General features: G+C 39.6%; 1 protein-coding gene across 1 annotated transcript in view; it reads left to right on the top strand.

The window, feature by feature from the left end:
• Positions 1-9,116: 9,116 nt before the first annotated feature.
• The window catches only part of LOC132148950 (histone deacetylase 5-like), an 81,316-nt gene continuing 73,883 nt past the window's right edge, over positions 9,117-16,549 (top strand). The window contains exon 1 of the mRNA XM_059557765.1: positions 9,117-9,424. The gene's annotated coding sequence lies outside the window, so the exon portion shown is untranslated. The remainder of the gene's footprint in view (positions 9,425-16,549) is intronic.

The raw sequence follows: 16,549 nt of genomic DNA, 5'->3' as shown, positions 1-16,549 counted from the left end.
GTTGACGGGCAGATTGTGTCCACGCCCCCGCGCTGTCACCATTGGCTACTGCTCGTGAAAGGGGAGGGGTTAGTATGCAGGGGACGAGGTCTGAAACGCACTTCAGTTGGTAACCACACAACTTTGAGCGATTGATAATGATTGTATTCATATTGTTTAAAATAAATCATGGGCTACTAGATAGACGTTTTCAATAATTTCTCGAAAGAATGCTGCTTACGATCACATCTAAATATTAGGCTACTAAGTATCTGATTGTATTCGTTTGGTGATGGCTGTTTGGATTCTTTAAGTGTTATAGTGCAATAGTTTGGGTTTAGATTCTTAATGTTTTTGAAAGCAGAAAGAAGTTTCTTATGCTCACCAAGGCTGCAGTTATATGATTTAAAATAAAGTAAAAACAATAATATTGTTATTGTAATTTAAAACAACTTATGCCTTGTTGGAGAAAATGAATAATACAAAAATCACACGTTAAAAATATTCAGATGTAAAATTATTTTCTATCATATAATTTTCTACAAAGCTGTCATATGCTTTATCTATGCTATATATAATGTGTTATCAGTTTGCCTGGTCAGGGCAGAATTATCGATTGTGTTGATTTCAGGGGCGTAGTTTATGGGGGGGGGGGGGGGGATGTTCAAATCCATCAGTTACAACCCCCCCAATATTTCAACATGAAAATCACAGTAGATCAAATGAAAAATAGAATATGAAAAAATAGAATTCATTTATTTTGTAAAAATAATTTTGTTCCTAATCAAATATGAGTATGTCATAATAAATAAAATACTACATAATAAAATACTCCCCCTCGAATGAACCGATTGGTAACGCCCAACCAATGAGTCGAACTTTCACCAAAACAAGCGAGTGGTGTTTGAATGGGAGAGCACACGGTTAATGGTAACGCCAAAAATGAAGAGAAGCGCTGCACAGCGGACTATATTTAACTGCTGGTCAGAGAGGGATGCAAAAAAAAATAAAAAAAATAAAGCATGTACTGAGAATGAGGTATGAGAATATTGTGTAATAGTTAGTACACACCACATAAATTTTAGCTAGCTAATCCATTGCAATGTATTTAGCTATAACTATCAGTATAACAAGTTACCAAAGCAGCTGTCTGTTTTGCTAGTATATTTTTCAATAGTGTCTGTAATTATCAACGACAAAAGTATTCACATCGGTGTTTGTTTTCTTACTAAATTAATCTGACTTTTGAACGAATTGGATGAATTAACGATTTAAGTGGCTAACTCATTTAAACAGTGAAACACTGCCGCCTTACTGGCGGTTTCAATACTTAATTTCTTTCTTTTGATAATCTCTAATATGTTAGAATTTTATGAATGATGATTATACACAAATTTCATAACGTTATGAGGTGTATAATCTCTTAACATTTTTTTATAACAGATTCGAGGTAAATATAGCTGCATGGTAGAAAAGAGGAGCAGGTGATCAGGTATCAATCAATAAAATAAAATAGATAACAGTATAGAAAAACAGCAGCTTTGTAAAGTTAGGCTATACATTAATGCCTTTAATGTTTTAAAGATGTGTTTCCCTTTAAAAAAAATTAAAATGCATTAAGGTGGAATGTAAAAATCTTAAAATAAATGTCTAAATGTTGTCTCTTTCATATTTGTATATGTTGAATTTGTAATCAGTTAAAGCATATAGATAGATAGATAGATAGATAGATAGATAGGAAGAAATAAATTACCCCCCCCCCCCCCCATGTTCAAACGAAATCTACGCCCTTGGTTGATTTGCATAGCCATCAGCTTTCTTACAGACTGAGCCTTGGATATCATTCTTTCGATTATGTCGCATACTGACCACAAGAGGGACGCAATGAGCTGTGGATGAAGCTGCAGTTCATCTGCAGTGTCTCCTGCCGTCTTTGGTCACAACATTAGAGCTTGTGATGACATAATGTGCATGCATATGTCACACTGACTTTATCTCCAGCTCCCCGTCAGAAACACCATTCTGTCCCTCACTTTCCCTGTCCTTTCACTTCCTTCCTTTCTGCTGGGAATGGGAGTGAGTGATGGGAGATGACATTTCGAGTATGACTCACAATTGATTCACTGTTTTACAAAAATAGTAACTTTCTCTCCCTGCCATTTCTTTCGCGTCCTTTTGGGCTCAAGACCAACTTCCTGTCAGGTGAGGAGATCCGACTTTAGTTTAAGATCTCAGTCTGATGCTTGGACTTTTCACAGACATGCGTCTGTATGGATGCCCGTCCTGTTTTGACCTTGTCTGACAGCCGCAGCCATGAGTAGGCTATGGGAATCGCATGGTCCCAATCACCTCAGCAAAGCCACGCTGGAAGATCTGTGTGTGTTTGAAGGCTAGAGAGTCTGGTTAGCGTTAAGGGAGCTTAAAGTGGTCGGTTTGTGGCGATGCAGTGTTTTTATCTGCTTCCAGAGCAAATCTGCTAAATGGTAACCTGCAGAGACGTGTCGTGTTGCCATGACAACAGCCGGCTCTCTGCACTGCTGCTGCCGCCTGTCGGCCTCCAACAGCAGCCAAGAACACAACAGAGAGAAGGAAGACAGGGAAACAGCTAAAAATTAAAATGCAAAAGAGCACACTTGAAAACAGACACAAGTGGAGTCCAAACAATAAAGAGCACATTTGAAAACAGACACAAGTGAAGTCCATGACTTATTATAAGAAGTTCATGATGTTATGAGATGTAAGATCTAGAACAATTACTTCTTTCTCTGTATGTTTTTGAACCCAAGACCATGCACACTTCATAGGCTATGTGACCTATGAGTGTTTGTGGTGGTGGATGCATGTAAATATTTTTTATGTAGGTTATAAAAGTAGAGCATAACAAAGCGGGGGAAAGGAAGTGGCTTTGAAATTTGTTTGTAAGAAATAGTGCAATAACCTCAGTATGTTTTTATTATAGTATGAGAGGATGCTAAACAATGGATGACCATAATCTCTGTGAGGAATTACGTCACAGATGCTTCTAGGAGGACTGACCGACCGCGGAGGTTTTCATGCTTTTATTCAGTGCGCTAATGGTGAGTCATAACTGCTAGGACTGGAGATGGTTCTCCATGGAGACGTGGTGTTGGAGCAGTCTCCTAAAGATCTGGATTGGCAATTTTTAATTTTTTAAGCAATTTATAGCTATATTTTATGCTTTAACTAAATATTACTAGTCGAGGTTATGGTTGTTGGTTGGATTGGGGGTTTAGTCATGTTGATTTTGCAAATCAGTAAAAAAAAAAAAAAAAATTTTAATTATAATTATTTTTAAAATGATTATATGCATAAAATGATGAGTGATAGATCATTTAGATGTTTTATATTCATCAATATGACAGTCAACAGTCACCAAAACTAGCCTGTTAATACCAAACCATGCTACTTCGCTTTGCTTCGTAGACAGAGTCTAGAAGGGCATAATTGACAAGCGTTTTCTTTCCCTTTGGGGGGGGGGGGGGGGGGGGGGGCTTGTCTGAAGTTTGAAATCATTGGTTACCCGTAAGCCAATCACATAACGTTTGGTTATGACGTGTGTTATGCGCCGGCTCAGCCTCCTCAAACTTCCACTGTAAACACAGGTATGCTACGAAAACAAAACTATTGAGTGAGTTTCGCTGCCTCTTTAACCTGATCCTGCATGAGATCAACCAAGGGGGACACAATCACAGTTATCACCTTGCCGGACTTTGGCCTCCCAAGTTTTTCGCTGACGATCGATAACAGTTGATAAATTAAACTTTTCCCAAACCCTGTCACGATTAGGGCCACAACATCACCTCCATTCAAAATGTAAAATAAAACCCTCTGCGAATAGCATCCCGTGTCTCCATGTCCGCTGTCATTTTCGATTTCCCTAACCTAAACTACATCTTACATTCGACGGTTAGCGTCTACGTCACGGCTCTCAGCCCGCCCTCTGTTCGTTGATTGGCCGGCTGTTTTGAGGCCGGAGGAAAAGATGGGTAGCTATCTCAGACTGAGTACAGAAGTGAAATGAAATTGAGTGGAAGTACGACAAAAGCTACATCAAAACTGTTTGGTTACCAGCATTCTTCAAAATATCTTCTTGGTAGAAAGTCTCAATTAATATTTTAGTGTTTTATATTCTGTTGCCAAAAAAAAAAACAGAACTGCAAAATGTGAACTCATAATTCAGAGAAAAAAAAGTCATAATTGTGGGATAGAAACTCAGAATTGTGAGATCTAAATTTGAATTGAGTTTTTTATTTCATGGCAGAAGCGAGCTTCCATATTGAGGGTGAGTAAATGATGATTAAAATTCAATTTTTGGGTGAACTACACCTTTAAGGCTGCATAGTGAAGCCAGTTTTTTTCTATTCAGCTTTAATATTGCAGTATTGTTATTGTTACCCAATGGACTGCCAATTAATGCCATTACCAGGCTCTGGATCAAGAAATCCAATATGAATTAATGAACGATTGCTTTTTTACTTTTAAACATACACATTTAGGTGTTACTGCTAAACAGAGAGGGCTGGTTTTGGTGACATTTCCTCAATCTTTGTTCTACGTTCATCATCCTCTTATCCTGTTTTCTCTCTATTGTACCAGGAAGAGAACAAAAATTGTGTTTGTCCCTGTGGCTGTGAGGTAGAAGGATTTAGCTGCGGATGGTTTATTTTTAGCTGCTTTTCTTATCTGTCAACATGTGCACATCGATCGCTCCACACCATCTTCACATGAATGAGCCTTTGACGTAAAAGAGCAAACTATCTGCCGCTCACTGGGACGAGAAACACAGAGATCTGTTTCCCGCTTTGCCTGCAATTCCAGTCTGCTCTGATTTCATTCTCAGCCAGTCTGAAGTCTAAGGGCAATGACTCTGTGTGTGTGTGTGTGTGTGTGTGTTTCTGTCTGTCTGGAGATGTGCACAAGCATATGTTTTTATGTTTAAGGCATGGCTCTGTAGTGACCTGTGGACTAGAATGAGGCACACAAGCCAGATGCATCCATGGCAACTTGGTGAGTGTGCAGAGCAGAGTAAACAACCACTATGGACAGTGTGTGCATGTGCATATGAGAAAGAGAGGGAGAGTGCATTTATGAGACCACCATGAAAAGATGTGACAATATGTAGGGTAATTGCACATTGGAGAACACAATAGCAAACCACTTGAAATTAACTGTTAAGATGAACCACCCACAAACAAAAGCCAATCCACCTTCTGAAACGGTTATAACAACGAAATGTCAAAAGCATTACCAATGTAAAAAAAAACATCTCAGGTTATGAATGTAACCATCGTTCCCTGAATAGGGAATGAGACACTGCATCCTCTAGGGGTCGCTATGGGGAACACATCGTCGTGACCCGTGTCTAAAGCATACATTGAAAAAACACCAACATGTTGGCCGGAGACAGCCCCTGACATCACTACCAGAGCAACTATGGATAAATAAGCGCCTGGAGAGCACGTCATTCACTTCTTTGTCTGAAGCTTGCGTCCAAAGCATGGCAGGTAGCTAGAGGACGCAGTGTCTTGTTCCCTACTCAGGGAACCATGGTTACATTCGTAACCTGAGACATTCCCTTTCAAGGGAACTTCAAACTGCATCCTCTAGGAATCGCTATGGGGAACATTAATATCCTAGCTGCCATGCTGAGGGGAGTGCAGGCCAGAATCATGGCGAACACTAAGTGCCAACTCTACCATTTCCATGGGAGTTGCCCCTGGGACGTTTAGACAGCTGTCCGTTATTACCCCTTACGGCCAACATCCTAGGCTACATACCCAACTTACTTGTTAGGGCCTCGGCCCGAGGTAGAGCTGAAGACTTGGAATCAAAAAAGATTCTTTTAAAGGGATACAGCAAAGAACCTAGCAAGTCTTGTCTGTCACACAGGGGCTAACTCTTTCTATCGCATATGCTTGCTGAAGGGGCTGTCTTAACAGATCCCTAGTAGCAACACCCTGTTTAGATAGGTATCCGAAGATACATAGGTGGAGTGGCGCCCAAGATGAACGGGGCTTTTACGAACTCAAGAAAGGGCATGAAGCAACCGCGCGAAGCCCTCACCATATAGGATTTTAGAAAGAATGCAGAGCACTAGCGTGCAAACTTCCCTCAGTGTAGATTTCAGAAAGTGCGCAAAGACTTCACGTGCACACTTACCATAACATGGATTTTAAATACTGTTCAAAGGAGGGGGCTCTTCTACATTATATTGTGTTTTCCCTCCACATGTGTTCAGTGTCCCTGTTAATTAGTTATTCCATGCACCTGTGTTTCCCCAATTATCATGTGTTTATAAGCCCTAGTCCTTTCTGTTAGTCTTTGTCGGTTCTTGGATATCTTCTTGTAACACAGTTCTTTCGTGGGAAGAAGGATGCAGGAACCGGCGGACAATCAAATGAAACTTTAATAATAAAATAAAGACAAAACTGCATGGCAGCCCCTCACGGAAGACTGCCGCGCACAAACAAAAACCAAACACAACTAAAATCCAGGCCTGGTCCTCTCTCGTCCTTTGCTGTTGTCGCTCCTCTTTTGTATCCTTCCATCTCCTCTGTGGGACTCGAGACAGGTGAGTGTCGCAGGTGTTGTTCATTTCCAATCACTCCACCGGCCTCGCTTCGTTCCCACGGCTCTCGGCTCCGCCGCACTCGCCACACTTCCATATGCTCTTCGTTTCCCATTTGGATTATTAAAGACTCTCATTTCGTGAATTCCTTGTCTCCTCGTTCCTGACTCCTTGACTCCTCGTGTACTGTGACAGAAGAACCGACCTATACTTTTTATTGTGTATTTCCCCTCCGTTTTGGTTTCCGTTTTTTCTCAGTCCTTTGCAGCCCTCCTTCATCCTTGGTTCTCTCGTCCAGCCCTGAGGGTGCTTCCGGTCCTCCAGTGCCCACTCCCTCCAGTGGCCCAATGACCACCCTCCCACCTGCTCCAGCCTCCTCCAGCGCTGTCATCTGGAAGCCCCTCTGCTCACCCTCAGCCCACCATCATTGTGGTGCGAGCCCCGCGGGACAGCCATCCTCCACCGTCACCGGGGTTGGAGTATCCCTCATCTCCTCCTCCAAGGCCCGAACTCCACCCCGGCCTATAGACCCAGGGGCTCCAGCTCAGCTCCTAGCTCCCTTGCCTCCACTGTGATCCATCGATTCATCAGCTCCACTGGGCTCCCTCATCCCTCCAGCTCCGCCTTGGTCGGGCATCAACCCGCCATCGCCTCTGGACTCCTCCTCTTGCTGGGCCTCATTGCTCCGTCCTACTGGCTCCATTGGGCTCCTTCCTCCTGCCAGCTCCACCTTGGTCCTCAGTCGCTCTGGCTCCACCTCGGGTTCCTCCTCCCACTGCTCCCCCACTGTTTTCTCGTGTCTCCTCCCTGGATCCTCCCTCCATCGTCTCCTCCCTGGACTTTGTCTGCTGGACCCTCCCCGGATATCCATTCTCCTCCTGAGCCTCCTCCCTAGTTCCCACCCACTCCCCTTCCCATGTTGTGAGGACGCACCTATCACACCCCTGGACTCATTATATTGTGTTTTCCCTCCACATGTGTTCCGTGTCCCTGTTAATTAGTTGCACCTGTGTTTCCCCAATTATCCTGTGTTTATAAGCCCTAGTCCTTTCTGTTAGTGTTTGTCGGTTCTTTCATGTGCTCTGTTTCCCATTTGGATTATTAAAGACTCTCATTTTGTGAATTCCTTGTTTCCTCGTTCCTGGCTTCTTGACGCCTTGTGTAGAGTAACTTTTTTTTCAACAAATGCTTAGTGAAAAGAGCTGTGTGACCTTTAGAAATGGTTGATTGTCAACATCAGGAGGTCAAACTTACTAGAGATGTTTTTTGTCTATTAATTTTTTTATTCATTAATAAATTTTTTGCCATCATTGTCATCTAATGAAGTCTTACCATGATGTGTGATTTTTTCAGATTTCTACCAATATATAGTTTAGTCATGAAACTCTAGATGATGCAGGCTGATGGTTGTTAATGTAACTGATGATATTCAGAGAGTTAAACGACTTGGCACATGCTGATTGGTCCTTAATGCATATGCAGCCAAGGACCTAACAGCCTTGCATTTATATGGCTGGCTAGCATTCACTAAAGATTCCTGCACCATGCTTTTCATAGTTTCTCCGAAACCCTCCACCTTCCCCAGCTCCACCTGAACAGATCTGCTACGGGTTAGTTTATATGCTATTTGTGCAAGAGCAGTATGTTGTAAATGCTCAAAGACACCATATCTCCATATGCATCTGCAGTAGCAAGTTCCTGCACTTGCTTTGCAGCAGCAATAATCTACAACTACAGCAATAACCAACAACAGCAACAATTTACCAGCAGCAGCAGCATATCAAATCTATTCTGCCAAGACCAAATACATTAACATTGTCATATCCATCTCCATGCTAAAATCTTCTGAGAGTTGTCAGGATATATATATGCAAATATAATTTTTAAATATCTATAATTTTAAATGTAATTTTATAAATATACCTTTATGCTTTTTAGTTTAACCATGATGTGTGATTTTGCTTAGGCCTACACTCACATGTATATTTCAATGTCTTAAATTTAATTAATACATTTTATGACAATATCCTTAAGCTATGACTCAGCAGGAGCTAGCTAGCTAGGGTCATTGTTTTGTCGTTTTAAAGTCAAATGGTTTGTAGTTTGTTGCGTAATTTCTCAAAAATTACAGAAATATTTCATTCATAAAGAACTAGTGGTATATGGAACAGTCAATACAGCAGCCTGCTCTCTATCAGCTAGTCAGTTTTTTTAGAGGACTGTCTTCAGCTCATGCGAGTCTGTGTGCCTCGGTTTAATCCTACTTCTCAAAAGTGATATGTGTCATAAATTAGTGAAAACGGCTGAAATCGAATAAAGAACCTTTAAGAAAATGTTATAAGTGAAACAGGCACACGCATCCTCTCTCGCCCACTTCATTCTCCCCACGCATCACAATGCTTAGCAGCCTACCGAGAGGGGGCGGCCTCCTCCCTAAAACCAGTTTAGTTCCTGTTCAATAATATATAAAGCCTATACATATGTAAAAAATAGAAAAGTCCCGGTAAACTGGAGGCCGTGCTTGGTAGCGACCTCAGACACTCGGAAGAAACGATCATAATTAACAGCGGTCTTCACTTCGGCATCTACGAGACCCGCGAGACCCGCTCTGCGGGTTGTAATCTGTCGTGTCGCGCGCTATTTTTAGAACCCACAGCCGTGGTCACGTGACCGTCGATAGCACGTCATTTATGTTGTTGGTGGAGAAGCTGCAAATATGGAGGAGAGAGAGTTGAGACAGGAAAATTTGTACTTTTCGTGAACAGAGGAGGAAAACAGCTTTGTAAAAGTGAGAAAGTGGAAGACAGGCGCTGGAATAAGACGGAACGTGACGGCGCGCGGAACGACAAGTATCAGGTAAAGTAACGTTAGAAAGAAACATTTCCATCGTCTGATAGGGATGGTTTATGTTCTGTCTGTTCGCTCCTGGGTTTGACATGCACCCGACAGGCAGCGGTCTCACCCGCAGGGAAACACGGTAGGTTGACAGCAGATTGATTTTGTGATGCATTAAGACATCTTCACACTGTCAGTTTCGCATCCTTGACAGGCTTAAACAAACAGCAAGAGTTTGTCTGATTTAGTCCCGAGTTCCTGGCATTAGAGCAAACTATCGCCATTTCTTTACCCGTGGGAATCGCCTGACGGGATGAGTTTGATATTTTCATGACCATCAGTCTCCTGGTGTCTTATTTGGGCGTTTTGTCCAGTCGGGTTGAGATCGGGTTGAGCTCCAGTGTAGCGCAGATGTTGTTTCTGCAGCTGGAAGAGAAGCGATTATATCATATTCACCATGATCTTCTTTTATTGCGCAACTAACGTTATGTATGAAAAAAAGAATCAGGTTGTGATAACTTACAGGGATCAGAAAATAAACTAGCTATGTCTAAAGTATTTTATTCAGTGATTACATGTTTTGGGGTCTTGTTTCAGCATAATGTTCTATTTGATGATTATAGGCAAAAATTCTGAATTCTTTCTCTAACAAATTTTTACCTTAAATATTTTTATGGGAGAGAACCTTCTGTACTTTGGTACGAGTTTATTTAAAATTATGTTATTAGTCTCTCTCTCTCTCTTTCTCTGTGTGTATATTTGTCTGTCTTTCTATCTGGATGCAGTGATATTTTAATGTCTCAACAGTGACATTTTCAATGATTATCATTTGGTTATGAGATAATAGCTGTATTTCACAAAGGTCAAGTGAAGGCTGTCCACTGTTCAGCATTTGCACCTCTTGTCAAGTGGGTTGACTGATGACTTCAAGTAATCAAATCATTTCTCAGTTTTTCTTCTCTCTCTTGATTAACTCATCAGATCAAGTCCCAGGAATAGGCTGGTGTATCACTCACGCACTGAGATTGACATTTTTCTCTCGGCTAAAGCAGGATGTGCCTCATTTGTCAAGATTTATGTGCATGTAAGGTGATGCTATTATAGCATTATTATGTTGTGAGTTCAGATGGGTGTAACAAATAACACATCATTGTAGGTTAGTATTGCCAGGTCAGATGCAATTATGTAACAGTAATTTGGCTAGCTGAATGGCAACAACAAATATTTTTAGTGGCACTTTATTGTGGTGCTTCTGAATTCTGAGAATCTCAAGTAGTTCCTTTTTTTTTACATGCATTTAAAAGATTTTTGACTTAATGGGTGGTTTAGATCAACCATTAAAGTAGCTTAAAACGGAGTGTTTGCTCTTTAGGATGTGAGAAGGGTCGGGTCGTAGTGGATATGAAGGTGCTCAAGGATACAAGCGCTATCTGTTTTAGTAACATTTACTAGAGAGTTGAGGCCATTAGTTATTTCCAGGAAACTACACCCTCTTCACTGCTTATGGATCTGTGGAGGACCACCATCTGGTTTTAGTACTGGCAAAGCAATAGGTCCAGGGATTGATACAATGATGTGCCTGTTTAGATTTTGAAAATCATGAAAGGGTTATATCTTAAGTATTGATTTATTGTGCAAATCAGCTGGATTTCATATTTAGCCATGACACCTGGACTGTGCTCCTGTATTTTGGATCTAAACCTAAGGTGTGGGTATTAAAGGAATAGTTTACCCAAAAATGTACTCACCCTCAGACCGTCCGAGATGTAGCTGAGTTTAAAATTTTGCATTTCATCACTTGCTCATCAACGGATCCTCTGCAGTGAATGGGTGCCGTCAGAATGAGAACTGATAAAAACATCACAATAATCCACAAATAATGCAAGTAGTCCACAAGCTGTATGTTTGTAGTAAACAAATGCATCAAGATGTTTTTAAATTTTAATAATTTAATTTAATCTTTTGATTTTAGGCTAAAATACATTTTCTCTATCAATAATAACACTTCCTCCTGAACAGCTCTAAAGAAAATATGTCAGTGGAATTTGTTGTGAGAGGACAACAGGGGATGGGCTTTTTCACTGAATGAAGCATTATTTTGAACCCATCCTTTGCAAACATGTCACTTTTCATTTCACATGACGTTAATTGATGGACTGGAGTCATGTGGATTATTAGGGCTGCACGATTAATCGAATGCCATTGTCATGCCCATCTTGTCAGTAAAGCTGGTTCTATGATTAGTAGTAAATCTTCATCACCTGCTTTCAGATGGAGCAGTTTTTACTACACAGAGCTATAGTTCTCTGACAAGCTACGCAAAAAATATATATAGACAATATAATCATACGATTATGAAATCGTTCTGTAATTATGAAAGCTGTTTGCGTATTTTCTACCAAAATACCCCATTTAATGACATGTTTTTATTCCAAAATCACTTCATAACGTCAGTCAAGTGTTTGAAACAAATCCTCTGTGAGATGATGCGGCTTCTTAGAATAAGGCACGCAACATTTCACTGTATTAAGATGTGATAAAGGCTATGTCGATTAGCATTGCATTATAGATATACTGTATTATTGTGAAAAATGTAATAATAAGAACTCAGATAAATCATATATTGTTGCAGTTGTGTGTTTATTAGTCATGTTGAATCAATGAAAGCAGTTGAATCTTTCCAGGCATTTCCTGGGTTTCTTCTGCGGGGCATATTTGGATTTTCAGAGAGAGCGCCCTCTGGCCTTCCGATGTAGATTCACTGCTGATCACAGAACCGTGCTTCACTGAACGATACGCATGACAATCGCAGCTTCTGCCTAGGCACAATTTCGATTTCATTTCAATTTATTGTGATGTTTTGGACTCTCATTCTGACGGCACCCATTCGCTGCAGAGGATCCATTGGTGAGCAAGTGATAATGCTAATTTTCTCTCCAAATCTGTTCAGTTGTAGAAACAAACTCATCTACATCTTGGAAAGTCTGAGTGTGACTACCAAATGTTCATTTTATTCATGTCACAGCAGTAGTCTGTAATGGGAGAAGAAAAGGAGAACAAGACAGTGGTTTCTGAAGTGAAGGATGTCCTAGTATTTTCTTAATCTGATCACATTTGCTTTGATTGTACCGATTCAAGCTAATGTTGAACAGATTAGATAGAAGCAAGGAAATTCACTTGTTTAGAGCTTTATATTTGTTGTCCAACCAACTAATGTGATTAGGCATGTGATATGTTTGCACTAGGTAACCGCAGATGCAATAAAGAGTTGCATAACTATTTTGGAAGCTTTATTCAGTTGCATTTCGCTTATCGTACAGTATACATAGTTATGTCTATTTTTGTCTGTTTGTTCTGTGGTTTGTTTTGATTGGCTCAATCTGGTCTGACAGGCACCTGGACTTTGATCCGCTCTTCCAAAGAAACTACGCATTGCTTGTAGGAAATGTAAGGTAATTGTGCTTTAAAGGAGCTTAGATACTTTCTTTTTTTAAAATGGGTAAATAAAAGGTGACTGAAACACTTAAAGGTTAATTTTTGCACTGGACATCTGTAGTTCTATCAGTTGTGTGTCTGTGTGTGTATTGTAAAAACTTGTTCCGCTTCTTTGGTTGTCTTGTTCCTCACCTACACGTCTACGTTCACACCCTCGTCTTTACGACGTCGTTTGTCAGAATGGAATGCAGAATGCTGGTCTGTTTTGCGTTTCTGTATGAAAGGCACGGTGAGCTCTAGTAATGAATAGTCTCTGGGTGTAGAATGACGGAGAAAAGATCCAAACTTCTGCACCACCCACAGCCACACCAGCTCCTTCAGCCGCTTAACAATACAACTGTAACCCCTCTGGGCCAGGAGGTGAGTGTGGAATGTAGGGAGTGTGGAAATCCAAAAATATTTTGACGCAGTGAAAACCGATGTTGCTGTGGTTACACTACACAGATGACCTGGACTCTCTTTCATGATCCTGACTGCTCCAAGGCGTCCAACAACTCCCTGTCAGGATGTCAGCAGGCTGTTGAGTGTTTAAACTTTTATGGGTAGGGGTAAATTTCAAGCCAGATTGAGTGTTGGGTAATCCACTCTTCCACAGTTTGTGCAGATGATTGGTGATTTTGTAATCTCTCTGGACATTACAGGCTTAAAAACAGTTGAGTAATGTGGCATCTAATCAATGTATAATCTAGTGACTGACTAATCAAGGTGTGTTTCAGATTTTGTGTAATGAGCTTGTGAGCATGGATGGATCAAACGGACAGTAAGCAGGCGATGATGTACAGTAGCTGTGTCTCATGCAGGTTCTACATTGAAGGAAAACTCATTTGCAATGAAAAACAAGAATAGTATAGGAGTTTCAGCTCACAGCCAACTAATCTTAAATTTAATATTGGACAATGCTTATTTTCAATCTGTGGAGATATAAATAGATTTTTGTAATATATTTAAAATTTAATGGATATTTGTACCTTCTATACAGTATTTTCTTTTGAACTTTCTGTTCATCTAAGAATCTTTAAATAAATGTATCTTGGCTTCCAAAATCCTATTAAGCTGTACAAATGTTTTCAGCTTTGAAAAGCAACAAATCAGTACAATAGACTGATTTCTGAAGGATCATGTGACAATGAATTGAATACTAGAGTAACTACTGTTGAAAATTACTAACTACTGTTGAAATTTACTACGAAAAAAAAAAAAGTTATTTTAAATTCTTAGTATATTTCACAGTATTACTGTTTTTATGGTACACCGATAAATGCATCCTTGGTGACCATTAGAGACTTCTTTTAAAAACATAAAAAAAGGTTATTTAAAAAAGTAACCTAGACTTTTTGTTTGTCTCGTTTTGCCATCTTAGATTCATGACACTCAAGGCGTTCCTCTGAATGTGTACAGTTGTAGATTTAAATTTAGAGGATGACTGAATACAGCACCGCCGTTAAATTATAATGAACTTATGAGTTGTTTATTTGAATGAATTTGTTGCTTTAGGTGCATTGTGGTCAGGGCTTTGAGATAGATGAGTTATCAGGTGATGTCAGGCCACATTACTCTTTTTGTTCACGATCCTGAATTGAATCATATCTTTTGTGTGTATTTGTCTGTAAGCGTTCCTGTTGGTTTCTCTGACATCTGATTTAAACTTAACTGTAATTCTTAGTAATGCCTGGATTGTGTGGTGTTTCTCAACAGAGCTCTGTGCGAATCCGAATATCATTCTTTGTCAAAATGTAGTGAATTACTGAGTGAGGGAATAGTGTTTTTTTTTTTGGCAAACTATGTCACACAGCTTATTTTAGACATTACAGTTTTATACTGGTCTATATTTCAGCAGGTTATTGAAAAGAACAGACAGAATTTCCCAACAGACTTCTGGGTTTATATTTGTTATGGGTCTCTTATTCAGGGTTTTTGCTTGAATTTGCTGTGAGCAGGCTATACCACGACCCTTAACTGCACAATATTGCCAATTGTGGCGGGGATAACGCCAGATTCCTTTTGAGAAATCCACTTCCTCGTCCACAAGATGCATTTGTGCATTTGAGTGGTGATTTTTGTTATTGCTCTGTACATGGTTCAAAAACAATTGAGTAAAGTGCCATGTAAGCGTTGAGTAATAGTGACCAATGTGTGTAAGGTGTGTTTCAGAGTGTTTGCTTGAAATTGCAGTAAGTAGGCTATACCATGACCCTTAACGGCACAATAGTGGTAACTACATTATAATAGGATGCATTGCAGGGAATCAGAGCAGCACTACTGAATCGTGATTGAAACGACAGCAAGAGAGTGAGAGATTCAGCATGTTAAGAGGGAGTGAAATGTTGTTATGCTGTGTGGGTTTATTTGCATTCTGGTATGTGCTGGATTAATTCAGTCTGGGGAAGTTGATTTATTGTATTTAAGAATTATTATTTGTATATATATTTAAATATTAAGAATTAATGTATGTATTTATTATTTTATTATGTACGTGTTAATATTGACAAATTGTACAGTACTGTATTTTATTATGTTTCCTATTACTTGTATGTCAAGAGATCATTCATCAGTACTGGTGGAACTAAAAGAAAAAGATTAAGAAAGGAAACCCCAGGTGAATAGGGTAAAACTTACTGATATGTTCACCATACACTGTAAGGACAAATAAAATCAGTAGAAAAACGGATAATGTACTGGCAGAAAATTTCCAGTGCATCTTCCATTAAAAGTACAGAAATGTCCTTTATCCGTAAAACACTACACAATGTAATGAGTAATTCAAAATACAGGTAAAATACCTTAAAAAAACACCTTAAGATGTACATGTTTTAAAAATGTAATATTGTATAAAATCAGGCAAATGAACAAACAATGATATGCAACAAACAAGGAAATGAGGAACCTCTCTGTAAAAACCTTCATAATTTAGATGGCAATGAAACGGTAAAAGTTTGGTGTAAGTGCTATTGATGAGAAGATTTCTGGTTCAGTGCATGAGAATAAACTCACTGTTGAATGTACCCTAATTGATATCTACAAATACAAATAGATAAAGTGTATTAAAAGAAATACTTAAAAGTCTATTTTACACGATTTCTTTCCACTAGTCTAGGAAGAAATGAAAAAAAAAAAACATGTGAAAAGCCAAAAAAAAAAATAATAATAAATCTTAAAATTGACCAGTGCATGAAAAAACTGTGGTTTTACCTGTGGTGGCTTGCCTTAATTCAAAGTTAATATTTATATTTCCCAGATAATACTTACACATTTATTACACAGTATTATGGACCTTAATACTTGAAATATAGCTGCATTTATATTTTAGAAAGGGAGCCCCTTGCAAGGGTGTCATCATATTTCAGTGTTTTTTTTTTATCAAAACATCTGAAATGCCTGGTGGGTTAGGCAGCCATTGCTAAAGGGATAGTGAGCTGAGTTTGGATCCTGGAGCACAGCGGGCAAAGACTCAAGAGGTCTGATGGAGGACACCACCACTCTCTTGGGTGGCTGCCATACCTAACATGCTCCATGCTGCATGCTAATTACCAATTTCGGCTTTCGGTTTGACTGCTCTACAGTGGCAAGGACTCTGTAACCTTACCTGGCTACGTGCACCTGCTACTAAAGGTTAGGTCTGCACGATTATGACAAAAGTCATAATTGTTGATT

The sequence above is a fragment of the Carassius carassius genome, chromosome 9 (assembly GCF_963082965.1).
Source record: "Carassius carassius chromosome 9, fCarCar2.1, whole genome shotgun sequence".
Lineage (NCBI taxonomy): Eukaryota > Metazoa > Chordata > Actinopteri > Cypriniformes > Cyprinidae > Carassius > Carassius carassius.
Note: the sequence above shows the minus strand (reverse complement) of the source record. Positions and strands in the feature narration are given on the sequence as shown.